General features: G+C 48.8%; 1 protein-coding gene across 2 annotated transcripts in view; it reads right to left on the minus strand.

Annotated features, from left to right (window-relative positions):
* FOXN3 (forkhead box N3) overlaps nucleotides 1-26,822 on the minus strand; it is a 362,669-nt gene that overhangs the window by 254,909 nt on the left and 80,938 nt on the right. For both annotated transcript variants that reach the window (XM_079769192.1, XM_079769193.1), the window contains exon 2: nucleotides 20,470-20,585. The gene's annotated coding sequence lies outside the window, so the exon portion shown is untranslated. The remainder of the gene's footprint in view (nucleotides 1-20,469; nucleotides 20,586-26,822) is intronic.

The raw sequence follows: 26,822 nt of genomic DNA on the forward strand, positions 1-26,822 counted from the left end.
GGGCCCCGGGTCCGGGCGAGGCCGCGGGCCCCTGGATCCGGGTGAGCCTGGGCCCCGGGTCCGGGCGAGGCCGCGGGCCCCTGGATCCGGGTGAGCCTGGGCCCCGGGTCCGGGCGAGGCCGCGGGCCCCTGGATCCGGGTGAGCCTGGGTCCCGGGTCCGGGTGAAGCCGTGCCCCCCCTGGGTTCGGCCGAGACCAAACCAGAGGGAGTCGGACCTGCATTATCACCATTTGTCCACCATCCAGAGCTGAGGGGTCAGTGCCGACATGTACTCATAAGGAACTGGTGGACATTGATATTGGGTCTCAAAAGAACTGTTGGTCCAGAAAGAAACTCACTACAGACTGATTTTTTGCCTGTCAGCATAACTATTATTGCCCGTCGCACATTCAATTCTTATAAGTACATCTCTAGTGACACATGATTTCGCTCATCTAGGGGAAATGATGAACAACATGGACTGATGAACAAGAACAGAACCAGAAACAAGGAGGCACTGATCGGACTATCGGGCCTCAGAGGGAGGATAGGGGAGGGTGGGGGGAGGGGGGAGAGATCAACCAAAGGTCTTGTGTGCATGCATAAGAGCCTAACCAATGGTTAAGTTCAACAGGGGGTTGGGGCATCCATGGGGAGGGGCGTGGGATGGGAATGGGGGGATGAGGACAAATATGTGACACCTTAATCAATAAAGAAATTTAAAAAAATAAAATAAAATAAAAAATAAAAATAAAAAAATAAAAAATATAACAACACTGATAGATGCACCCCTGTTGTTTTTTTTGTTTTTTTAAAGAGGAAATGTAATGTGCAAAAAGTTGCCTTCCCTCCTACCTGGAACCCTCTGTCCTCCCTACTTTTTTCTTGTGTATCCTGCCAAAAATAGTTATGAAAATCTGAGCACATACATGCATGTGTATGTGTGTGTGTGTGTGTGTGTGTGTGTGTGTGTGTGTGTATATATATATATATATTATATATATTATATATATGGAGAGAGAGACACACACACATTATATATAATTCTTTTATATACATAGGACCCTAATTTCCTGCAACTTGCTTTTTTTCACTTAACAAGGTGTAAGGTCTGCATGCTTGTGCACCCCCCCCCCCCAAATTCATATGTTGATATCCTACCCGCAATGTGATGGTATGGGGAGGTGGGGTTGTGGGAGGGAATTAGGTCCTAGGGGCAGAGTCCCCATGCATGGGATTAGTGCCCTTATCAAAGGGATCCCACAGAGCTCCCGGCCCCTTCCTCCATGTGAGGACACGAGAGGTCTATGACCTGCAAGAGATTCCCTCAGTGAGCCCCACTGGCACCTTGCCCTTGGACTTCCAGCCTCCAGAGCTGTGACAAATAAGCCACCCAGTGTGGGGCATTTTGCTACAGCTGCCCAAATGGACTAAGACAGAAGGCTACAAAGTCCCGAAACCAGAATGCTTGCTCTGTGCTCCTGCACCATTATACACAACACTAGGGGCCCAGTGCACGAAATTCGTGCACTGGGGGTCGGGGGTCCCTCAGCCCAAACTGCCCCCTCTCACATACTGGGAGCCCTCAGGGGATGTCCTACTGTCGGCTTAGGCCCACGCCCCACAGGGAGCGTACCTAAGCCGCAGTCTGGCCACCCTTTGTGGGAGGCAACCGGGCTGGTCAGGGGAAGGCACCAGCCCCATCACCCCACTGCTGCAGCCACTGTCAGTCACTGCAGCCACCAAGGTGTTTTCATCAACACGGACTCCAGTCCCTTTACCAAGAAAAAATGACAACTTTCTTTAGGCATTTTCAAGATGTGTCTTTTATAGGATATGGATTTCTTTATTTATTTTTTATCCTCACCTGAGGGTATGTTTCCATTGACTTTTAGAGAATGTGGAAGAGAAAGGGAAAGACAGAGAGAAACACTTTGATTGGTTGCCTCCTGCATGAGCCCTGATCTGGGCCCCGGCCAGGGAGGAGCCTGCAACCTAGGTACATGCCTTTGATCAGAATCAAACCCAGACCCTGCTGTCTGCAGGCTGAGGCATTATCTACTGAGTCAAACCGGCTAGGGCAGGATATGACATTTCTTAGCCGTCCAGCAGCGGACCTTCATTTTTTTCTCCAGAAGTGTGGTGGAAAAACCCTAGATCACCTTTTTGGATTCTTATTACCCAAGTTACTAAGAATATTACCAGTGGCATACAGGAAGCTTAGCCAATGTGCAGTCAGAAAAGGTGTTTCCTCTATAGTTCACACCAATGGCCGGGTGCACGAGCGGACACCCAGCTCCCCTGCCATCGAAAGCCGGGAGCTGGGTGTCTGCTCTGGCTCCAGGCCAAAAGCCCCTCTGGCTGAAGCTTTAGGCCTGGGCAGGCCTCTCCAGCTCCCTCTGATCACCTGCTCAGCCCCTGCCCCGGCCTGCCCAGACCAAAAGCCTCTTGGGCAGGAGCGGACCCCCGGCTCCCTACAATCAATTGCAGGGGGTCTGCTCCTGCCCAGGCTGAAAGCAGACCCCCAACTCCCTGCCCAGGTGATCAATCACAGGGAGTCTGCTGGTGTACCAGGCCGAAGAAACCCCCAGCTCCCTGCTTTCGATGGCAGGGGAGCTGGGTGTCTGTTCGTGCACCTGGGCAAAAGCCCCCGGTGGAGGCTTTTGGCCTGGAGCCGAAGTGGACACCCAGCTCCCGGCTTTTGATGGGAGGGGAGCTGGGTGTCCACTCGGGCACCAGGCCAAAAGCCTCCGGCACCTCTCAACGGCCGGATAGGCCCGCCCCCCGCACCTTTCAATGGCCGGATAGGCCACCCCGAGTCCCGCCCCCCAGCCTCCCGCCGGTCCAATCGTGGGTGTAGCAGAGTGATGGTTATTTGCATATTACCCTTTTATTAGGTAGGATTCACCAGTTTCTGCTGCTTCGGTGAGTAGGCCCACAGCAGGCATTTCTCAGGGTGGACTTGCTGGGTCGATGCATGTAACTTTTTAAAAATATATTTTTATTGATTTCAGAAAGGAAGAGAGAGAGAGAGAAACATGAATGATGAGAATCATTGATTGGCTGCCTCCTGCACACCCCACCCTGGGGATCGAGCCCACAACCCGAGCAGCATGTGCCCTGACCAGGAATCGAACCATGACCTCCAGGTTCATAGGTCGATGTTCAACCACTGAGCCACGCCGGCCAGGCATATAACTTTTGATAGATACTGCCACTGCCCTCCCAGACGCTCCGTCAGTGCACCCTGCCATGGACACTGAGAGGGGGTGTCTGTTTCCCAACCTCTTTCCAGAACTGGATATTCTCAAATTCCTTCAGATTTGCCATGCAGACGAGTGACAAATGGTATCTTGTTGTTGTTTTGATTTGAGCCTCTTTAAAATTATGAGTGAGGATGTTTAAGTTACAGATGAGAAAAAGAAAGACCTACTGGTAGTAGCCCCTAACTGGCTAAAAGTCGACCCTGAGCTATTTCTAGAGATGAACCGGGACCAGATGTCAGGTCTAGAACCACCCCGAGGATGCCCTGACCCCCCAGCACAAGAAGGAGAGTCTGACGGCCAGCAGCCAATCTGCCTCCTGCTTCCGGTTCAGGGTACACCTGGGCCAGGGAGGCCCTGGGGGAGGTGAGTGCCCCTCGGGACCAGCCATCCTGAGGCCGGTTTCCTCTGCCCGATGGGGGCGCCTAGGCCCTGTCCCTTGCCCAGGAAGGCTGCTGCTCGCAGCTAGCAGGTAAAGGAAGCATGGCCTCCACACTGCCCGAGGTCCCAGGGTTCCTCCTGCCCACGTCCTCGCAAACCTCTCTTCTGCCTGAGAGCGAAGTGGTTCGTGTTGTGACTGGCCCTTCGCATTCCTCCCTCCCTGTGGCACTGGGCGTCTCTGCCCTGGGAGAGAACGCTGGTCGGAGCAGGGAAGGGATCTCCTTCGATTCCCCTCTGGGGCCTCCCCAGGCAGGAACAGAGCAGGTGTTCCCCATGCGCCATGGGGATGCGGGCACCTGGTCTAAGGGGGCAGCTCGAAACATGCTTCTCGCTGGCCCCGTGGCCTGGGCTGCCCTCCGCTAAGCCTGCCTGTCCTCACCTGAAGGGTGGAAATGACACCGACGTCGGCTTTGCCAAGCACACGGGACTGTGTTGGGCAGAGGACACCGTGTGCGTGCCGGCGCTTTGAAAGCAAAGCGCCCACAGATGGAGGCTCTCAGGGAGTGTCCAGAGCTGGGGGCCGCTGCTCCGACGGGAAGGCTCAGGGTGAGCAGCCGCCCCCCGACGGCCCTGCCCCTGCTCCGAGGCCCTCCTGCAGCCTCCACCCCCCACCCGAGCGTGCCCGGGCCAAGCTGCTCCTCATGACACAGGCTGCTTCAAGGCTTCATCTCGATTGTGCAAAGACCTCTTTCATAAGCGTCTATTTATAACCAGCCAAACGAGATGTTCAGCGACGAGAACTCCAGGAACTTCATATTCGCTGGCAGGACCCGGGAGCACAGCTCCGCTTACTAGATTTTCTCAGCCAACAAATACTCCTCGTGCCTTAGAATGAAAAAGTAAAGTGGCCATTTCGAAGGGAATCGTCCTACAATTGCTACATATTTCTCTACTACTTTCTCTAAAAACAAAAAGAGAGTTAAATTCAGTTCCATCTTTTTCCTTATCTCTCTGCCACCGTCACAGACATCCGACTAAGTCTGGCCTCATAAGAACCTGTTCTGCCACTTACCACATTGAGACTGCAGGCAAATCATTTAACTTCTTTGTGCCTCCATTTTGTCACCTATAAAAGTAAAAGAATCAGAACTAACAAGCAGAATAGGGGCAGACTCATAGAGAGCAGGCAAGCAGCTCTGGTGGGGGTGGAGCTGGGGGGTTGAGCAAAAAGGAGACAGAACTCACAGACACGGGCCACAGTGTGGTGTTTGTGGGGACGAGGAAGGTGGGTGGAGGTGGAAGATGATATGAGGGGATGGAAAAGATAAAATAAAAGAAAGGGGGGGATTTTTTTTTTAAAGCAAAGAGAATCAGAAAACCAAGTTAATCAGGAGTGTGGCTGCTTAGAGAGCACCACATCCACAAGGACCTATCTGCTTCAAGGTTAGTGCCTGGGTTTGGAGAAAGCCGTCTTGTCCTCTGAGATATTTTTGGCTTCTTCCTAACTCTTGGCTATATGCCAGGTAGCCGAATTTGCTGGCTACGTGAGGCTCTCTAGTGTGGATAGGAATTCCTCGGGGGGGCCTTAAAGAACATCATTAAGGCCCCAATGGAACTCGTTACCCCAACCACCCAAGCCCAGACCCAAGGGCTCTGATCCAAGCAGGGAGCAAGCACCCCGCAGCCGGGCCGAGACTAAGAGCAGAGCAGAGAAAATGGAGGTGAAGACAACGGAGCGTCCCTGAGCCACCTGGCCAGTGAGGGCAACGTCCCTGAAGCCAGCGGACACACAGACCAATGCCCCAACCAACCAGGCTTTGTCTCTCTAGAAAGAAACCTTCAGGTGCTCACTTAAGAAAATGAAATCTAGCCCGGCTGGCATGGCTCAGTGGTTGAGAGTTGACCTATGAACCAGGAGGTCACGGTTCCGTTCCTAGTCAGGACACATGCCCAAGTTGTGGGCTCGATCCCCAGTGTGGGGCATGCAGGAGGCAGCCAATCAATGATTCTCTTTCAAGATGTTGCTCTTTCTCTCTCTCTCTCTCTCTCTCTCTCTCTCTCTCTCTCTCTCTCTCTCCCTCCCTCCCTCCCTCCCTCTCTGAAATCAATTAAAAAATCCTATATAATAAAAGGGTAATATGCAAATTGACCCTAACGGCAGAACAATCAGAACGACTGCTCAACCAGTCACTATGAGGCACACTGACCTCCTCTTGGTCTCTTCCCCCGGCCGGCGGGCTCTGATCGCCCAATGGCGAACAGGAAACCAGGGGTGGGTGGTGGGGGACGCGGGCAGTACCAGTCCAAGGGCCCCGCCCCGCTGGTCGCCTCACATACAGAGGGCAACCAGCGGCAGGAATGGGACAGGCGAGCGGGCGGGAATGGAGGGTGGGGGGTGGTGGGTGGCGGGTGGCGGGGCCAGCTGCTTGAAGCTGGGGAATATGGTCCTGATCGCAGGCCAGGCCTAGGGACCATACCCGCACACGAATTCCGTGCACCAGGCCTCTAGTATATTATAAAAAAAGAAAATGAAATCTAAAGGATGACTTCCAACACTGGGACATTGCACAGAAAACACCCAGGAAGGGAAGCAAGGACTTGTGGCCATTCCCGAATGTCTGTGCCGGACAAGCTTAGAGGTGGCACTGGGTTGGGCTGAGGTGGCCCAGACGGATGGCTAGGGACTCCATGTGCTGGAGTTGCACCTGCATCACAAGCACACTGTTTTTGTGGCTTATAACTGTGTGTAAGCTGGAGAGTGGGGAGTGGGGGGTTGGGGTACAGTCCCCTCTAGACAAGACAATACTGAAGAAATAAGACAACCCCACTTCAGGTGACCAGTGCATTCTGCTGAAGGTTAGAGAGAATTCTCTCCTAAGTGCTCCTCACTGGATCCAGCTGAGTGAGGTTTCTTGAGTTCTGGCTCTAATATTGAAGGTATGTACTATGGACATCAAAGAGCTGTTTATAAGCATTTCAGCTCTCTCTCCTTCAAGAATACAGCTGCTGGAAGTTAAGGGTGGCCACGTGACTAGGCTTGGCCAATAAAATGTGAGTGGAAGTGACACATGTCACAACTGGACAGTGTGTGCTCCGCCCTCTTCTCCTCTCTCTCAGCCATGGTGATGGGGACTCAGCCTCCATCTGAGAATGAGAATAAGGATGAGCATCCCCAGCCAGCCTCAATAGATTCGTAGAGTGAGCAAGAAATAAATCTTCATCGTTTTATACCCCATTGTTTTATGAGTTTTACGAGCGGTCTGTTAGCCCAAGCCTGGTCTACCCAGAGTGACACATATGGGCCACTTAGCCACCAAAAGGTGACCTTCTTCTCCTAAACTGGTAACTTACTATCCAGTGTTTAAATGTATTAAAATAGTGTGTCCATGGAGTTCACAGTACTAGGAACTCCATTGCTTATTATAGATGTAAACACAATTTAAAAATTTTTTAATTGATCTTAGAGATAAGGAGGGAGGGAGAGGAAAAGGAAGAAGGGAAGGGAGAGATAGGGAGGGTGGGAGAGAGAGAGAGAGGAAGTGATGTGAAAGAGAAACATCAATTGGTTGCCTCCCGCATGAGCCCGAACAGAGAAGGAACCTGCAACCTGAGCATGCGCCCTGACAGGAATCAAACCCGCCACCTTTCGGTGTACGGGATGATGCTCCAAACAGCTAGGGCGAAACACAATTTTTAATTACAAGAAACCAAACTCCTTTCCAAAGGCAAATTTTAAAACGATGCTCTCGAACAGCCTCCACAACCCCCAGTTCCTGTCCTGGGCCCCAGTGAACCCGTTTCCAGGTAAGGGCTGACATTAAGACCTGCTCCAAATATGCATCCACTGGTGGAGGAGGAGGCATTCATTTTAATGAACTCCAGTTTCTGACCTGGAAGATGTCCTTCCGGACACTCCTGATCGACACAGGCTCATCCTCCAGATGTCAGGCTGGTCTGCTCCAATGGGAGTCCTTTGTTGCCTTTATTTTCCCTGTTGAATCCAGAGTTTTAAAGTGCAGTGGCTTGAACATCACTATGGGCTGATGCCCTGAGTCGGGTTCAACCCCATGTGTCATGCCTCCAGAGGCGTCTTTCAATGCATCATTTTATTTACCATATACAATGTGAATGAGGACAAGATGGCACGCTCCTACACTAAAAAAATCCTCCAACGAAGTTCTTCTGTAGCAAGATATATCAGAATGTATGTCATCCACAGTTGCAAAGCAGTCTAGGAAAGTTGCTAAGCTGTGACCGATAAAATCTGCCTTTTTCTTTTCTTTTAAATATCTTTTCTTGTTGATTTTTAGAGGGAGAGGAAGGGAGAGGAACAGAGAGACAGAAACACCAATGAGAGAGAAACATCATCAATGGGCTGCCTCCTGCATGCCCCAACTGGGGATCGAGCCCGAAACCCGGGCATGTGCCCCAAATGGGAAATCAAACCAGCGACTTCTTGGTTCGTGGGTTGATGAGCCAAACCGGCTGGGCTAAAGAACAGAAACATACACAGACACAGACTGGGTTTACATGAAGCCACCGATGCAACCCTTCTGGGTCAGATGTGTTGTTTTAGCCATCATTATCTTTTAACTTACAAATTAGTTTCAATCTAGTCATTTTAGTGGCCCAAATAACTATGCCATGATTGAGTTTCTTAGGTTGTTAAAGTGATCAGATCAGAGTTCCTGCTGATGAATCAACAACATGTTTGGAAATAAACATGAGGGGAAATGGACAGCCAACCAACTGGATGTCAAGGCCACAGCACCTGCCTGCCACCCAGATCCTCGCCCCAAGCCTTACAATTTATACCTAAAGTCCGGCTTCCCCAGGTGCCCAGGGCCAATCTCTAAGTACTTGGAGATGTGTGTCGCAGAACCACTGGAATGTAATCGCCAATTAAATTATTAATGAGAGAACTATACAAATAAAAGCATCGTGCTCTTTTATGTGGTAATAATTATTATCATAAGCAATGCAAATTGAATAATAAGAATTATCGGGACAGTTCAGTGATAAGCTAACAATTTCCGGCAATCAGACCAAACATCCCTGCTGAAGCTGTTTAATAAAGTAAATAGCAGCTTGTTTACACTTTTGTTGAGTTCAGCACACATACATCCAGAGGCTATTTATGTATCCTGGGTAGAAGAGCTAAAAAAAGAAGTGGAAAATGGGCAAAGGACCTGAATAGACACTTCTCCAAAAAGGACATGCAGATGGCCAATAGACAAATGAAAAGATGTTCAATGTCACTAATCATCAGAGAGATGCAAATTAAAACTGCAATGAGGTATCACCTCACATCTGCCAGAATGGCTACCGTCAATAAATCAACAAATAGCAAGCACTGGCGAGGATGTGGAGAAAAGGGAACGCTAGTATACAACTGGTGGAAATGCAGACTGGTGGGAGCCATTATGAAAAACAGCATGGAGTTTCCTTAAAAAATTAAATATGGAACTGCCTTTTGTCCTAGCAATCCCACTTCTGGGAATATATCCTAAGAATCCCAAAACACCAATCAGAAAGAATATATGCACCCCTATGTTCATAGCAGTGTTATTTACAATAATCAAGATCTGAAAACTGCCCAAATGCCCATCCGTAGATGAGTGGATTTAAAAAAACGTGGTACATTTACTCAACAGAATACTACGTGGCTGTAAAAAAGAAGGAACTCTTACCCTTTGATACAGCATGGATGGAGTTGGAGAGCATTATACTAAGTGAAATAAGCCAGTCAGAGAAAGACAAATATCATTATTATCTCACTAATATGTGAAATCTAAAGAACAAAATAAACTGACAATCAAAATAGAACCAGAGGCATGAATATATGGAACAGACTGAGAGATCTTAGAAGGGTGTGGGGACTGGATGAAAGAAGATGATGAGATTAGCCAAGGAGCATATACACATAGCCCGTGAACAGACAACAGTATGGTGAAGGCCATGGGTGGAGGGTGGCAGGTGGCAGGGCTGGGTGGAGGTGGGCAAAGGAGGGGAAATAGGGGATGTCTATAATAGTATCAACAATAAAAACCTTAAAAAATAGAAGAAGTGGAAGCCAAGTCATAAAAAAAATGGAACTAGTTACACTGGGGGTAATTTAGATATTTCCTCATCTTAAGAAAATAATGAACTCTATCAATTGTCCTAGAATCAAATAACTTATTTATCTATACATGCATATACACAGACACATATACCTACCTACACATATCATCTATAATAATAAAAGCGTAATTAGAGCAGACAGCCGAATGACCTTCCGGGCATCCTTCCAGACGTCCTTCCAGATAACCTTCCAAACGAAGCCAGGGCTGTGAGGGCCGAGCCCCTTGCACAAAGTGTGTGCACTGGGTGGGGGGGAGGGGTGGCGGGGGGGCCCATCAGCCCAACCTGTGCCCTCTCACAGGCAGGGAGCCATCAGGGGATGTCCACCTGCCACGTAGGTGGGAGAGGCTCCTGCCACCGCCGCTGCACTGTCCAGCTGTGAGCCCGGCTTCTGGCTGAGTGGTGCTCCCCTTGTGGGAGCACACTGACCAGCAGGGGACACCTCCTGCTTTGAGCGTCTGCCCCCTGGTGGTCAGTGCGTGTCATAGCGACCGGTGGTTTCGCTATTTGGTTGATTTGCATATTAGCCTATTATTATCTACTAGTGGCCTGGTGCATGAAATTCGTGCATGGGGGTTGGGGAGTGTTCCTCAGCCTGGCCTGCACCCTGTCCAATCTGGGACCCCTTGAAGGATGTCCTACTTCCGGTTTATAGGGATCGGGCTTAAACCGGCAGTCGGACATCCCTCTCACAATCCGGGACTGCTGGCTCCAGTCGCTCACCTGCCTGGCTGCCTGCCTGCCTGCCTGCCTGATTGCCCCTAATCACTCTGCCTGCTGGCCTGCTCGCCCCCAACTGCCCCCCAGCCAGCCAGATCACCCCCAACTGCCCCCCGTGCCAGCCTGCTCACCCCCAACTGCCCCCCCTGCTGGCCTGCTCGCCCCCACTTTCCCTCCCCACTAGCCTGCTCACCCCCAACTGCCCCCCTGCTGGCCTGCTCACTCCAAACTGCCCCCCCGCTGTCCTGATCACCTCCAACTGCCCCCCACTGATGGCCTGCTCACCCCCAACTGGCCCCCCTGCTTGTCTGCTTACCCCCAATGGCCCCTGCTGTCCCATCCTGGCCTGATCACCCCCCGGCGACCCAAGGTCCCAGACCCTCCTTTTTTTCTTTTTCTTTTTTTTTTTTTTCAGTGCCTCCTTGAGCAGAGGCCAGGGCCGGCTGGAAGCAAGTATCTAGGATTTATTTATCTTCTATAATTGAAACTTTGTAGCCTTGAGCGGAGGCCAGGGCCGGCCAGGGCGGAAAGCTTGGCTTCCTCCATCGCCAGGGGCAACCCAAGCCTCCTGCTCTCTCCAGCTCTGTGGCTGCCACCATATCTGTTGGGTTAATTTGCATACTCGCTCCTGATTGGCTGGTGGGCGTAGCGGAGGTACGGTCAATTTGCAGGTTTCTCTTTTATTAGATAGGATGCTAATAAGAGGGTAATATGTTAATTAGACCGGATAGACCAGACATCTTCCGGACAAATCCACGGCTGCGAGGGCCAAGCCAAGCCACCATGGGTGGGAAGGCCCATTGCAGAGGCCCAGCTGGGTCGGCAGGGCCTCCCTCTGCGCAGCATTGATCACAGAGTCCTGGCGGGGTGGGCAGGGCAGGCAGGGACTCCCTGTGGGCGGCAATCAATGGCGGAAGCCAGGCTGGGTGGGCAGGGCCTCCATCACAGAGCCTCGGCAAGGTGGGCAGGGCCTCCCTGTGGGCAGCAATCAATGGTGGAGCCCAGGCCATGTGAAAAGGGTCTCCCTCTACTTTGCGATTGATCCCAGAGCCCCAGCAGGGTGGGCAGGGCCTCCCTGTGGGCAGGGATCAATGGCAGAGCCCAGGTCAAGTGGTCCCGGACTTCGAGAGGGCGCAGGCCAGGCTTAGGGAACACCTCCCCCCCCACCCAGTGCACGAATTTTGTGCACCAGGCCTCTAGTTTAGGATAACACTATAGATTCTTGTAACTACAGATAATGTTCCATTTGCATTCATGTGAGGGATAAAGTTAAATGCGACAGTAATAACAGGCTGTTACTATTTAGAAGCACTCATCAAATACCTACCTACCTATCACTTAGCCACACAGGGCTCTGTAAACGAGCAGGCCATTTCCTTGTTTATCTGCGAGGCCCCGCTGGAACTCTCCAGAAATCACTCAGTCCTCAGTCAGAGCTCGGCACTGCCCACTTCTCTAGGTATCCTTCACCAGATCAAACTAATCACAGGGACAGTCTGTTAACTCCCACTGTAAGCAATCGGGACCTTCAAGTAAACCTATTTCCTGCCTCCTTTTGTTCACCTGAAAAAATATGTACTATGTGTGAGGTCATGATATCCTCTGGTAGACAGGAAAACACGTCAAAGGTGGTGAGGCCTCCTCAGCTTCCAGCAAGAATAAAGGAATGGGGAAGAGGGGCTGTGACGTACTTGCCATCAGATGTGCTCACCGCCCAAACAAACACACCTTCTATGAGGGTCTGAGTGTCAGGTACGAGCCCAGCTGTTCAGAGGCCACTGGACTGGGCTGGAGTGATACCATGCCTTTTACATATTTTTTTAAAATAAATTTTATTGAATTTTACAGAGAGGAAGGGAGAGGGATAGAGAGTTAGAAACATCGATGAGAGAGAAACATCGATCACCTGCCTCCTGCACACTCCCTACTGGGTATGTGCCTGCAACCAAGGTACATGCCCTTGACTGGAATCGAACCTGGGACCCTTGAGTCCACAGGCCAACGCTCTAGCCACTGAGCCAAACCGGTTAGGGCGCCTTTTACATATTAATCAGGCCAGTTTGGATGCCATTCTCTCAAGGGGTACCAACTTCAACACAGCGCTTCCTCTCCCGTCTCCCTGGGAGGTGCCCCTGCTCACCTGCGCTGCCTGGCTGCCACCTCTCGAGGAGCTGTGAGCTTTGAGCACAGTCATGAGTTGGGGCCCAAAAGGCTCAGTCCCTGGTTAATGCCAAAATATCCATTTAAGAGTTCCTGTGCCCATACCACACTCGAGAGTGAGAGTAAAATAAAGGTGGACACATAAATAGATGCACTCCAGGGAGACCGTGGGCACAGGACAGCGTTTTCCCTGGGGAGGAGCCGCTCCCTCTCTGCCTTGCAGGGGCCGAGGCTGCCAGGTTTCTGCCCGGAGATCCATGTGTGACTGTGGATTCTTACCCAGAGTGCTGTGCACAGATGCCTGCTCATCTTTTCAAATGCTATTTCCCTCCTCCTTCAATCAGGAAAAAAAAAGTCTTTAAAACATTTTTTTATATGTTTTTGTTGATTTTTTTTTTTTTGAGCGAGAGGGATAGAGAGATAGAAACATCAATTGGCTGCCTCCTGCATGCTCCCTACTGGGGATTGAGCCCACAACTAGGGAATCCAACCATGACCTATTGGTCCATGGGTCCTCAACCACTGAGCCACAATGGCCGGGCAGGGAAAAAAGTCCTAATTGCTGGTAGGTCTTAACACTTGCTAATCTCCTTTTTAATAAGGAGGAGAGGCCACAGGCTGCGGACCGCCAGTAAACAGTAGTGGGAGCCAGTGAGGAAGACAGAGAGGGAGGTGAGACTAACCCAGGAGAAAGGGTTAGAGAACCCACTCCTGCAAGTGCCCAGATGATTTTGCACGGCAATAAAATTTCAAAAATAGTTTCGGGGACAAGCATAGGTTGCCAACTTTTTGTTTTGCCAAGTAAGGATACTGAACTCACTATCCCGTGCTTATTTTCCTCTTCGCCTTGGACTCGGGGAAAGGTCATGTTTGACCACTTGCTTGTGCGTATATGTCTGTTCCCCCGACCCGCACCCTCACCCCAACCTCAGCATTACACTGTAAGCTCAAGCAGCCCACCTCAGAACTCCCTCTGCCCTCCACGCAGGAGGCCCCTTGAAATAGACCGGACTGGATCCAGAATCTGAGAATTATTACTTATTTCCTCATTTCACCTGAGAATGTTTTGCATTTCCTTATCGTCCTTCAGAGAATTTCTGTGAAACAGCTTTTCTAAGGTGACTTAACTACAGAGCCGTCTCAAAAAAAAAAACCCCACCAAAAAACAAAGCACACATTTTATACACTGAATTCACTTCAACCCTTGATAAGAAAGTAGTGTGTGTGTGTGTATGTGTGTGTGTGTGTGTGTGTGTGTGTGTGTGTGTGTGTATACTTCTCGTGGAAATGAATTCTAACAAAAGGGTGTATTTGCACTTTCAGCCTAGGGGCCTGACCTACAATGGCCAAGAATGCGTGTGCAAAGAATGTGAATACCTTCTTTTGCAGAAGCGAATGACCAAAGACTTTCCAACCATTCATCCTGAATAACCTACTCCACAGCCAGCCAAGACAACTGCTCTGAAGGAAACCAATTTGCAGACCCTGGACCAGAACCAGGACTTGCAGCAACAGCTAAGGATTTAGATGAGTTTAATTTCTGAATTCTTGGGAGACAATGGCCATATCTATTAGCGTGTCCTGCACAATGCCCATTGGCCAGGTGCAGAAATCTCCCTTATCCCTGCAGACCAGCACTCTGGATCCGGCCTCCTCATCCCTCACAAACAGCTTGCAAAGGGCCTTCTGGACAAACGAAGGAATTCACAGTCACCGTGTTATCTTTCAGAACACAGAGACCAACTCAGAAATGTTTCAGATGGATTCTCAATTAAATAAAAATGGGTTTTAATTTCACTTCCCATTATCGGGCAGGACCACACTCTTAAGTAAGGACAATTATAGTCATTTTAAGAGCTACTCTAAACAGAGGGTTTACTATCTGCCAAACACTCTGCCAAATATTGTATATGAATTATTTTATTTCGGCCAGGCTGGCATGGCTCAGTGATTGAGCATTGACCTATGAACCTGGAGGTCATGGTTCGATTCCCAGTTGGGGCACATGCCCAGGTTGCAGGCTCCATCCCCAGTAGGGGGTGTACAGGAGGCAGCCAATCAGTGATTCTCACTCATCATTGATGTTTCTATTTCTTCCTTTCCCTCCTCGCTGAAATCAATAAAAATATATATTTTTTTAAATAATTATTTTATTTCATTATCGCACTGTCTCTATAAGGTAAACATCATCATCCCCATTTTACAGATGGGGAAACGGAGGCACAGCGCTTACCTTATTGCCTAGGAATCCACAGCTCAGAAATCACACCCAAAGTCGCTCAGCTAGAAAGAAGAAGGACTGGAACTGAAAGCACCCTAACATCCACTGCCTCCCCCCAGGGACCCGGGGCCACTTCACTAAAACTGGTCCTGCACAGGCCACCGCTTCCAAGGTGTGTGCCCTGTGCATGGTTGCGCTTTGAAAACCTGAGTCACCCCCCCCTTTCCTTGAAGCCAGTGTTGCTTCCCTTGTTTCACAGTCCTGTTCAGGCTTTCTGCCCTCTCTCTCTCAGGGGCTCTAACTTTGGCCCTCAGGTCTTGGCCTCCCTGCAGCTAAACACCCAAGTCATTCCGTCCAATGAGACAAACCCATTTCTCTCAGGACAGTGGCTGCCATTCCAAAATGGCTCATGATGGGCCAAAGCTCTGAACTTGTTTCACATAAAGCGAGCTCTCCAGAACTCACACGTTTCTTTCACCTGCTCCGTCTGTGAGGACAATGGGACCAACGTCATCATGGGAGCTGCCCCCCGATTCTGTCGATGGCTCCCTTTGTCACTTCTGTGGCCCCCGGTCTCCCTGTATGTAGAATACCAACTCTCAGCCTACCTCACGAACGTGGCTGCGGTGTCCAAGTGAGACAGCAAAAATATTTCGAGAAAAAAAGGATGTCTTCCGCAACAAAGGTGTTACCACCCCACCTTTTCCAAACAGCACAGGTTATGGCAAATACTGGGCACCGGCAAGGCAAAGCTTGGTTGGGTCCAGAAACTCTCTCTGTTACGTATATGGGGATTTCCACTTAACTCAAACGCTTCCCAGCAACACCTAGAGCTCTTAGCAAAGGTTCTCACCGGGCAGCCAATCGGAAAACCCCCTGTGGGCCTATGAATCAGTCTTTGGGAGACTATTTCGTTTTGTGTTTAACATTTGGGTCCCATGGATGACTCAAGCATAACTTCCTTGGCAGTGAAGGAACTGGGAACTGAGATGAACTGCCCAGTTTTTAATGGCATTTGGCCTCTGTGTACCCCATGTTGTCAGCGTCCCGTCTGTTGGGGCCCCATGAGAACGATGATCTGTCACTGGCTAGTCTGAAAGCCCAGCCGGTGTTGCTCAGTGGTTGAGTGTCGACCTATGGAGCAGGAGGTCAGGGTTGGATTCCCAGTCAGAGCACATGCCCCAGTTGTGGGCTCAATGTTTCTACCTCTCTCTCCCTCTCCCTTTCTCTCTGAAATATATATATATTAAAAAGAGCTTTGGTGTCTGAGTAGTTTAGAATCCCTAAGATAAAGGGTTCTAGCCTTCTAAGAATCGCACATTCATTCTCTCTCTCTCTCTCTCTTCCCTCCTCCCCCCCCCCCCCAGCTTTTAAAATGGCTTAAATAATGAGAGCATCACAGGAAAACATATGGAATTTCTTTTGTTGACTACTTATATACACTCTACCCTGTCCAGCTGACTCTGCCTCTGAACGCATCAGACTCCATATTGAACATGGATTTCCGCCCCCTCCCTTCCTGGAGTCTCTCATTTTCTCCATTGCATTCATTCAGAGGACAAAGCAATTTGCTATAGGCAACTACACCATTACTTTGTACAAATAAATTTACATAAATCATTATTAGAATGCTTTATCTTAGCAACATTATTTGGTTCCCAGAGCACAAATTAAATGCATGCTTAAAGCAGAATATTTTAAAGTTATTCCTATATTGTTTATGAGATAGAATTAGAAATTTCCTTTTTCTTTCATAATGGAATTTTTTTTGTTTTTGTTTTCTTTGTACATTTAGAAACCACATCTATAATTTTCTGGGGAGGGGATGGGTTCTTGAAGCAAGCAATGCAATCGATGAGTCTGCCACATTTGGTTCATTTTTCAGAGACTGTTCCCTTTGATTCCATCGGTTTGGTTTTGAACACTGATTAGGAAGGTCAGGAACCAGGGAAATTAATACCAGCTTGTGAGTCGATGGGTTTTTGTTTCATATTATTCTGCAAGCAAAAACTGGTCTTTGGTTGTGGTGCGGCTTTTTTTTTTTTTTTTAAATAAACAAATTTGTACATAAACTTCCTGAAAACAGAGCCTGGTTTTTCCTAGCTGTTTGTGTTGGGAAGGTGCCTGTTTGAACCAACTGCATAGCACATGGCAAGTCTTCACTGGCTAGAGTTCGACTCCACCCTAGATTTCAAAATGCAGTCTTTTCTCCCTATGCACAACGCATGCCCAGTTTTAAAGCCAGCTGCACAGTCAACAGCAGGGGAGTGGGGACTGAAGGGGACTGGCGGGAAGTCAGGAGACATGCTCGCCAGTCCGGGTCCTGCTCCTTTCCAATTCTGGAGATGCACGGGGTGATCTGGTATCTTTACTGCTTGTCTGGGTCAGAACAGGCTGAACTCTCCGCTCAGGGCTGTAACCTTCCACCAGTTTGTGGTCTGGGAACAGATTCCCAAGCCTGTGTCAGGAAAGTGTGGGCCCCACGGGGCCAAGGGCTCTCAACCTTGTGCCTAAGAGCACAGCGTCAGACAGGCCTGGAATCAGGGGAGTGCTGTCCCTTGATAACAGTGTGATCGTGAACAATTCAACTCATTCTGCCTCTGTTACCTCATCCTATATAATAAAAGGCTAATATGCAAAGTGTCCCCTTGGAAGTTCGACCAAGAGACCGGGAGTCCGATCGCTCACTATGACATGCACTGATCACTAGGGGGCAGCGTAAAACATGGGGAGCGACCAGTGGCGGTGGCAGCAGGGTGCTGAGGGAGCGAGGGGAGGAGGAGGCGGGGAGGCAGGGAACCTGATCAGCCCTGATTGACAGCCAGGCCTAGGGACCCTACCCGTGCAGGAATTTTGTGCACCGGGCCTCTAGTCTGAAAATAAAGAGATTACCTGTACCTACCTCACAAGTTTGGGGATTGAATGAAGCAATAGAGGCAAAGCTTAGAACAGTGTCCGACACTTAGAAAAAGCTTAGTAAACAGGAGGTAATAATCTCAAAGGATGACCAGTGGGGTCAAACTGGGGTGATCACATAACTTACTGTCGACACCCGGATGTTTCTGGGTGTGAAAGGGAGGACTGTATGATAATTATGTTGGGTTAACTGGCGAATGCTAGGACAGTCCTGGGAGTGTGTGACTACCCAGATGCCAGTCCATTGCCATTCAAGATGTGATAAAGAAATTAAGTAACAATTATATCTTAAGATATTTTACACTCATGATACCTTTCAAAGCGCCTTCATACATCTTATTTGCACCTTTAATAAACTCTGTAGCCTGGCCAGTATGGCTCAATGGTTGAGCATTGACCTAGGCACCAGAAGGTTCGATTCCCGGTCAGGGCACATGCCTGGGTTGTGGGCTTGAACCCCAGTTGGGAGCATGCAGGAGGCAGGCGAACAATGATTCTCTTTCATCATTGATGTTTCTATCTCTCCCTCTCCCTTCCTCTCTGAAGTCAATAAAAAAAATTTGTTTTAATAAAATAAACTATGTGAAAAAATTATAGGGCTGGGTTTATGACCCCTTAATAATGAGCAAACACATGGCAAGCATAGGAAAAGTATGGGTTTTCTCACAGTGACACAGTATTGCAGGGACCATGGGGGCCCCAAGCATTACTCTGCTCTGCCCTACTTCCCAGCCTCGGGGCAGCAAGACAGGGTCATGTGACTAATTCTGGCCAATGGGCTGTGGATGTAGAGCTACTTTGGGTCATTTCCAGGCTAAGACAGTTAACCTTTTGCACTTGGATGTCGAGTGTGACTCGACACGGTTAGCATCGGTAGCAGCTCTTTTTATACTCTTTGAATGTATCAATAATTTGAAATATAAAAAAAATCCAAATAAATAAGTTTGTATGAAAAGAAACTCCAGATTTTTATTCTACTGCCGCGCTTTGTAAAATCTGGGGTATTTAAAAAATTAAATCCCGAGTAGAATAAAGGAATTGAGAAAAAAAGCAAGCGAGTGCAAAGGGTTAAGAATGAGTGCGTGTTCTCAACTTTTCCCCCCACATGTTGCAGCAGCCAGGAAGCTGTGTTTTAAGATGTAGGTGTCACAAGAGGGAGGAAGCTTGGAACCTCAAAATACTGGCTATGGGCAGGCACACTGGTGGCTGGAGATCCAGGCTCTGCCTCCAGGAGGGCCCAAGCTCCGGGGTCAGCGGGACTCAGCTGCAGGAGCACCTGAGTGTGCGGGACAGTGGACTGTGGCCTGACAGAAAGAGCAGGTGCCTCAGAAGACAACTCTCAGCACTACCAGGCCAGCTAAAGCCGCCACTGCTTTATCCAAGAGTAACCCTGGAAAAGAGCGAGGCGTGGGCAGCATATACTTGGCCATCTCAGGGTTAATCAGGGCATGTGCTCCCCACCCCTGACTATGGCCCCTCACGCAGCCATGAGACCCACCCTGACTTCCGGCTTTCGGAACTCTCTAGATATGTTCTCGGCATCAACTTATAAATACGTGTCCTTGGCTTATGCTCCCTACCTGTCAATTCCACTCCTCAGCCCAGAATAGCACCTTGTGAATCACCAGGTACTGACCTCACACGGTCCCTGGTTCATCCCAAGGCCTTTTCAAGCCACACCTGCCAGGCAGAGCTTGAAGGGGAGGGGTGTAGGTGTGTAAGAGAAGAGCCAATAATCAGGTAGACAGGCAGAGGCCGGATGTGGACAGACCCAAAGAAGCAGAAAAAGGCCAGCAAAGTGGCAGCCAAAGCCAGGGCTGGGGCGACAATGACCGCTGTCCCTGAAGGAAGCTGCCAGCCAAGGCCCCACCGTAACAGGGCAGGTGGGGATCAGGGTCCTGGTCCAGGCAGCCAGGCCCCCGTTACCTGGGCTCACTGCGGGCTCATTCCCATCTTCCCACCCAGGCGCCAAGCTGCTCCTCGCCCCGCCTCCCGGCCTAATGATCCACGGGGATAAAGCCCAGCCGAGGCCCTCCCTCTTCCACGGATTCTTCCCTAGTTATTTCCGTTCCAGTCCTAAAAGTCTCTCAATTCCCTGAACCAGAGAGCTACCATCACTGCCCAGCCCCAGCCCCAGCCCCATCCTCACATGGCACCACCATCTGCCACCCTCTCATGAGTGGGTGGGCCCTGGGTCTGTGGCTAAGCTGTGAGCCCCACGTCTGTCCTGGGAACACATATTTTCTCCCCATCTGACCCGAGAACACATAACCCATACTCAATAATACTTACAACCTCCATTAAAAGGTATAACCTAAGATAGATTAATTCGAGTAATATGTGGTCAGCTGAGAAAGAAAATGATTTAGAGGAACTACAGTAGAATCCAGTTTCCACACGAAAAATTCCCAGCGAGGTTCCCTTTGCTTTGTGTTCCTATGACACGCACCCGAACTTCAAATGAAGATGTGATTCGATGTTTTCATTATCTTAATGCCTAAATTGGATTGACCACATTTATGCAGTCTGATCAGCTGCAGAAATTGATCATTAAGAAGATTGGGAGGAAGAGGGGCGGATACCAATTGATGGAGAGACGATCAATTTGGCATCTGCATTTACATATGGGATAGCGTTGGTATTTCATTTATTCAGTGCAGTTGCTATTATGTGTAAGCAAGCTGGTGAAGACTGACTGTGGTTACCTGAGTCAGAATGGGTCCAGGAAACCGAGGTCAGCATTGCTCCAGTCACGGGAAGGACAGAGAGGCCTCCATTGTCACCAGAGCCATGGTCTTCTGGGAGATGATGCTTCTAGTGGCTGGTGGAGAGGAGCAGAAGGAAGATGGGATTAGAGCAGAGGAGGAGAGAGGACCCTCTCAGCCACAATGAATACCATCTCTGGCAGGGCTTTAAAAGATGCCACACTTCAGTGACAGCGCCGATTGCAACAGCACCTCTTTGTTGCTTGGAAAGTTGATTGAAGCGCCCGGCCTTTCATGATGGAGTGTTCTTGAAACTGCCTCACGGGGCACAAAAGGACCCAGAGATGTGAAAATGCATGCCATAGACACTGTGAGATTATCTTCTGTTACTACAACTGCTATTGAGACATTTGTGATGTAGATAAAGGAGAGACATCAGAGCACCAACAAGCATTGCAGGCCAGTGGTGAACCACGTGGACTGGCCTTCATCCACTGGTTAGGCCAGGTCCACAGGCGCAAACTCAAGGACTCTCTAAAAAGAAAATGAGTCTACGGCCAGACCACCCTGAATGCGCCCGATCTCGTCTCATAAAAAGAAAATGACTCTGGCTCTACTCCTGGGGGAAAAAGGTCCCATCTAGCTAAAGCTCACTACATGGGCTGCAAGCTTTTGAGCCACAGTTAACCCATAATCTTGCAAAATAGGAAAGTTGGTACATGGGGTGGATTGCATCATAATTTGATGGAAGGTATTTTTTGTTTGTTTGTTGTTGTTTTTTTTGGCCTCCGCCTCAAGGAAGACAGATCAGTAGACTGTCTACTAAAAACAATGGTATTACCTGATGAGGTTAGTGTGAGAATCCTAGGAAATAAATCCACTGAATCAGTGGTTCCCATATTCCAGATGGTCCCTGGAATAGCAGCATGATCATCCCCTGTGAGTTTGTTGGAAATGCAAATTCTCGGCCCCCACCCAAGACCACCTAAATCTGAATATTTGGAGGTGGGGTCCGGCGATCTGTTTTAACAAGCCCTTCAAGTGATTCTGATACTCGTGAGATCTTTCATTTATCCACCCATCCAAAGACATCTAATCTATCGTTGGAAACCAAAATTATCCTCCCCTGATGCATGTTACATTTCAAAGTACAGTGAGCTGGGGATTGGAAGGAAAATGGAAGGGTCACAGAGAGAAGATGATGAAATGGCCACCTTGGAGAAATGTACTGTCCACTGTGGGAGATAAGACATGTACGTAGGCAACTCAAATACAGACAGAATGCGTTATTTCCTGTAACAAACAGAAGGTTTCGGAGGAGACATTTGTTTCTGGCGGAGGTGAGGAGCGGGGCAGGTAGAAGAAAGCATCAAGACAGTAACAATACTAATGGGCCTTGAGCTTTGAACAGGATTTTGACCAGGAGGACCAAGCAATAGCTAAAGCAAAGGCCCAGAGAGGAGCAAGCATGAAGGCTATTCAGGGTGCATGGAGTAGCCAGGTCTGGCTGGTACTGGAGACACGTGGAAAGGGATCCAGGTGAGACAAAAAAACTTCCAAGTACAAACAGGTGACATCTGTTGTTTATGTTTAGAAATTGGCATCTAATAAATCAGGGGACTCAAGGATTTCTGAACCCAGCCTGCTTTCTGTCCTTTCTGTACTGCATTTTCTAGAAGGGAGCTTAAAGGAGCAACTGTGGAAGGTTTGCCCAGGAGGAACACACGAAAGAACATTTTAAAGCAGGCGCAGGGCTCTGGATGTCACTGTAGCCTCAGGCCATTCTGCAAAGGGGCAGAATCTTACCAGACCTAAAAAGCCCCCGAGGACATCTATGGTTTTAGCTTTCTAAAACAACGCAAGGGAATGGTGGTGTGCCTTAGTCACAGGGAGAAGTTAAAGGGTTGGAGAGGAGGGATGGAGGAGGGTAGTCAAAAGGTACAGACTTCCAGTTATAAATAAGGCAAGGGAATGGAATGTACAGCCGGATGACTACAGTTAGTAATATTCTATCGCATATTTGAAAGTTGCTAAGAGGGTAGATCTTAGAAGTTCTCAGCACATACAAATATGTTGTAACTATGTAAGGTAATGAATGTTAACTAGACTTATTATGATCATTTCGCAATATATACAAGTATCAGATCATTATGCCGTACACCAGAAACTAATGTATGTCATATGGCAATTATACCTCAATTTAAAAATATTGAAATCATGTTAAAAAATGTTAAACTGATACTCAAGCTCTCCAAGTAGAGAAAAAATAATTTTCATTATACAGAAGGCATGGCTTGCCCAGCTGGCATGACTCAGTGGTTGAGCGTTGACTTATGAACCAGGAGGTCACAGTTCAAATCCCATTCAGGGTTGCGGGCTCCATCCCCAGTATGGGGCGTGCAGGAGGCAACCAATCGATGATTCTATCTCATCATTGATGTTTCTATCCCTCTTTCCCTCTCACTTCCTTTCTGAAATCAATAAAAAAATTTTTTAAAGAAGGTATGGTATTTGCTTCTAGAAAACTAACATAAATAGAATGCTTTCTTTCCTGATGCTGCCAAATGAATGATGGAATACTGAATATGTGTGTGATGTCACACAAGGCTCTGATGGAAACGAAGCTGGATTCAGTACTGGTGATACCTGGTCACTCATCCCAGCTCTGCCATTTGGCCATTGAGTCATTATGGGCAAGGCATTCAACCCCCTAAACCTCAGTGTTTCATCAATCAAGAAACAGAGGCACTGGCTTGCCCCAACTTCTTTGAAATTTAAATAAGAAAATACATATGAAGTTGCTGTGAAAATGATAAAGTTGCAATACTTCACAGAAGTATAGAATTATCCTACTCCTTGGGATATTTGGGTACTAATTAACACTTGTTACTGTGTTTGGCCTTTGAAAAATATAGAAATAAAACGTTTCTTATGCCCTTGAGACTCCTTTTAAATATTTCAGATATACCACTTCTAAGGAGCAAACTTGGCATCAACCAAAGCACTCTCCCATGAAACCTTTCACGGCGAATTTTTTACTTGTGATTTTTGTTTTTAATTTCATTCCTCTGACCACGATGGGGGATCCAGTTATCTTCCAGCCGCGCCTGGGGAGCACAGCTCAGTCCTCAGCAACACAGACGTGCACGATGGCGATGATTTATCATCTCTGCAGTAGTGTCGTCCCAGATGGGCCATTTACTGATTTATTTCCATATGTAACTGGCAGAGAGATTAATCAGGCTTCCAACTTGGAAACCCGAATTGCGCTTTATTTCCTTAACTGGCTAACTCTGGACAAGAGGAAGTACACAATCATACAGAATACCAAGAGTTCCCCTCCCAAAGCCTGCTGACCTCCAATGCCTTTACACACACACACACACACACACACACACACACACACACACACACACACACACACAGCTTGCTCCTCCTGGCAACTCGGAGGGCTGGCTCTTTCCTTAGATACTCAAGGGCTTCCCCATAGGAGCTGAGTCTAACAGAACTGCGGGCACAGTGAGCCCAGAAACATTAATGCCAAATCAGGTCCAGTTGCAGCCACATTCCCCTCCCCGTGTGCAAGCTCAGGCTCATATTTCTGCGACCGAAGAGATCCCTTTGCCATGGCGCTGCACCCAGCTGGCCCCGCTGTGCGGTGCCCAGGCCCTGGAAAGTATGTGCTTTCTTTTTTCCACTCTTTTTAAGGGTCTGAACTTGACTGAATTCAGCAGCTGCCATAACCTCAGCCAGGCGATGGCTAATGACCTGTTAGTATTGCTCCCCACCCCCCACCCCCCACCCCCCACCTCCACCCCAGGTCAGCTCTCAGTCCACTTTTGTTAATTCTACCCCCATGATATTAGCTTTTAGCAAAGAGTGTTCATGGGATTGTTGTCACGGGACAGTGTTTACATACAGAAAGCCAGCCAATCGCAACACAGAGCAGAAAGCACCAGCTGACTGTGACATCTCACGTGGAACCCAAGGCCTCAGTCAGGAAGGCTCAGTGCACGGGGCCATGGAGATTTTTTTTTAATCCTCACCCAAGAAGATGTTTTTATTGATTTTTTTTTCTTTATAGACAGAGCTAGGGAGAGAAAGAAGAGAGAAACATCGGTCAACTGCCTCCCACACTGACCAGGAATTAAACCCGAATCCTTTTGTTGTATTGGATGATGCTCCAGCCAACTGAGCCATCAGCCAGGGCAGGACCATGTAGAGCTATCATTGGCTCCTCCACACACCTGGGTCACTAACCCCCGAGTGGCTTTGGAACAGTCACTTGGTTTGGGTTCACAATTCTCTCCTCTGTAGTTTGAGTTTACTCTATCAGGTTCCTTCTGGCTCTAAAATCGTGTGATACTATGAATACCATCCCCTTGGTTTCTGTGTTTAGATGATGCCAAACAGCCAGCAGTTTGGCAGCCTCTGAAAGTGGCTGAATCGGTCCAGACAGACAGAGCCACGGGAAGCTCAGTACCCAATAGGCTCTCCCTCAGCAGAGAGCATGAGCACGGGAAGGTTGCACAGCTTTACAAATTTTTAAGAACGCGATGCAATACAACAGTTCGGAGTACTGTTCTAGGGATGGCAAAAGCTACAAGATGCCGAAGTCATGGACACCTTTCTCTTTCATACACTCACATCTCAGTTAAGAAGAGACACAACTGATCTGAATACAGTGAAAGAAGTGGCATCATGGAAGACAAAGAAACTGTGATGGAAAAATCCTCCTGACGAGGGGGAGAAGGGGAGAGCTGTAAGGTTGTATGGAGGACGTGGAACTGAAGCTGGGTCTTACAAAGCCAAGATGGAGGTGAGGGCATTGGACAAATACACCAGCGAGAGCCAAGGCCTAGGGCTTCTTGGCCAGCCCAGGACACAGTATCTGGTACCCTAGGGCAGCCACAGGATGCTCAAGGGGAAGAGGGCTAGTGGGAGGGAAGGCTGGGCTGGAGCCAGTGTGGAAAGCCCTGGACGCCAGCCTGCAGGCTCGCTCGTGCCCCGTGCCCACCGAGAACTGTCAGAGGTTCCTGAGCAGTGGAGACTCCAAATGAGCTACACCTCAGGAAGTTGATTCTGGCAATTCCGTTACCATTTAGGACTGGTAATAAGATCTGTCTGTACCTTCATTTTTCTCTTATTCATTCCATGCTGCCACTATTTGGGAATCCCTCACATTTATTTTTTTTTTCCAAATCAATTTCCTGGCTCTTCAAATGGAAGCAATTGAATTTCCTACAAGCACTGCCAGGATTTAAATTTGAATGACTGATTCGGCCTGGGGCTTGGCGTTTAGGTGTATGTGGTTTTTCTATTCTTACAAAAGAGTTAAATAACACGGCACAGACTGGCGGACTTTTGTTTTGTTTTGTTTTTTTTACACTGGAAAATATTTCTGGGTGGTGAAAAAAAATATACCAACGTCCCGACTGTTGGAAAGGCCCGCTTGCTCTAATACTCCCAAACAGACAAACGTTGAACTAGTCATCCAAAGTAGCTCATGGAGGCCCTGGCCGGGTTGCTCAGTTCGTTAGAGTGTCATCCCCATGTGCCAAGGTTGTGGGTTCGATCCCTGGTTAGGGCACATACAAGAATCAACCAATGAATGCATAAATAAGTGGAACAAATTGATGTTTTTCTCTCTCTCTCATCAATAAATTTTTTTATTGTTTAAAGTATTACATGTAGTAGTACATAACTCATCAATAAATTAAACATATTTTTAAGTAGTTCACGGAAACTTTTCTGATTTCCGGTTTCGGAGCCCAAGGTTTCCAGGGCCCCTCCCAAGTGCTAATGGCAGAATGTGACGTAAACCCTCATACCGATGGCATTTGGCTCCTCTCCGTGGGGGGCCAAGCACAGGTGGTTTCCTGCAGCTGTCCCAGAGAGAAGCTGGCCACCACAACACACAGGGCCCGGGCCGGGCAGGCCAGGGCACGGGGGAGCCGTCTGCAAGCCTGCCCTCCCCTGGGCCCCAGAGATGGGCTGGAGCCTCCAAACTCCACAGGGATGAGTGTGGGAGTAGGCAGGTGAGACTCCGAGAAAGGGGCTGCCCTTTGGTATGAGCCACCATTAAAAAAAAATCCCCCTTAGAAGACACAAACTTCACTTCCCATCTCTGGGTGGCTCAGACTACAGATGGGCATACATGGGAAGCTTCAACATTAGTTTCACTTGGGGTCACCTTATTTAGAAAGGCAAATCGTGTTTACCCACTGGGGCGTCAAATATCCTAGGGTTCAGGTCTCTGATTTATAATGCAAAAATCTGTCCCATCCCTCCATATTACCCGGGCATGCAGGAAGCTGCAGACAACACACCCCTCCCCGTGTTCTCTTAAAATC

The sequence above is a fragment of the Cnephaeus nilssonii genome, assembly GCF_951640355.1.
Source record: "Cnephaeus nilssonii genome assembly, chromosome: 4".
NCBI classification, from domain to species: Eukaryota; Metazoa; Chordata; class Mammalia; order Chiroptera; family Vespertilionidae; genus Cnephaeus; species Cnephaeus nilssonii.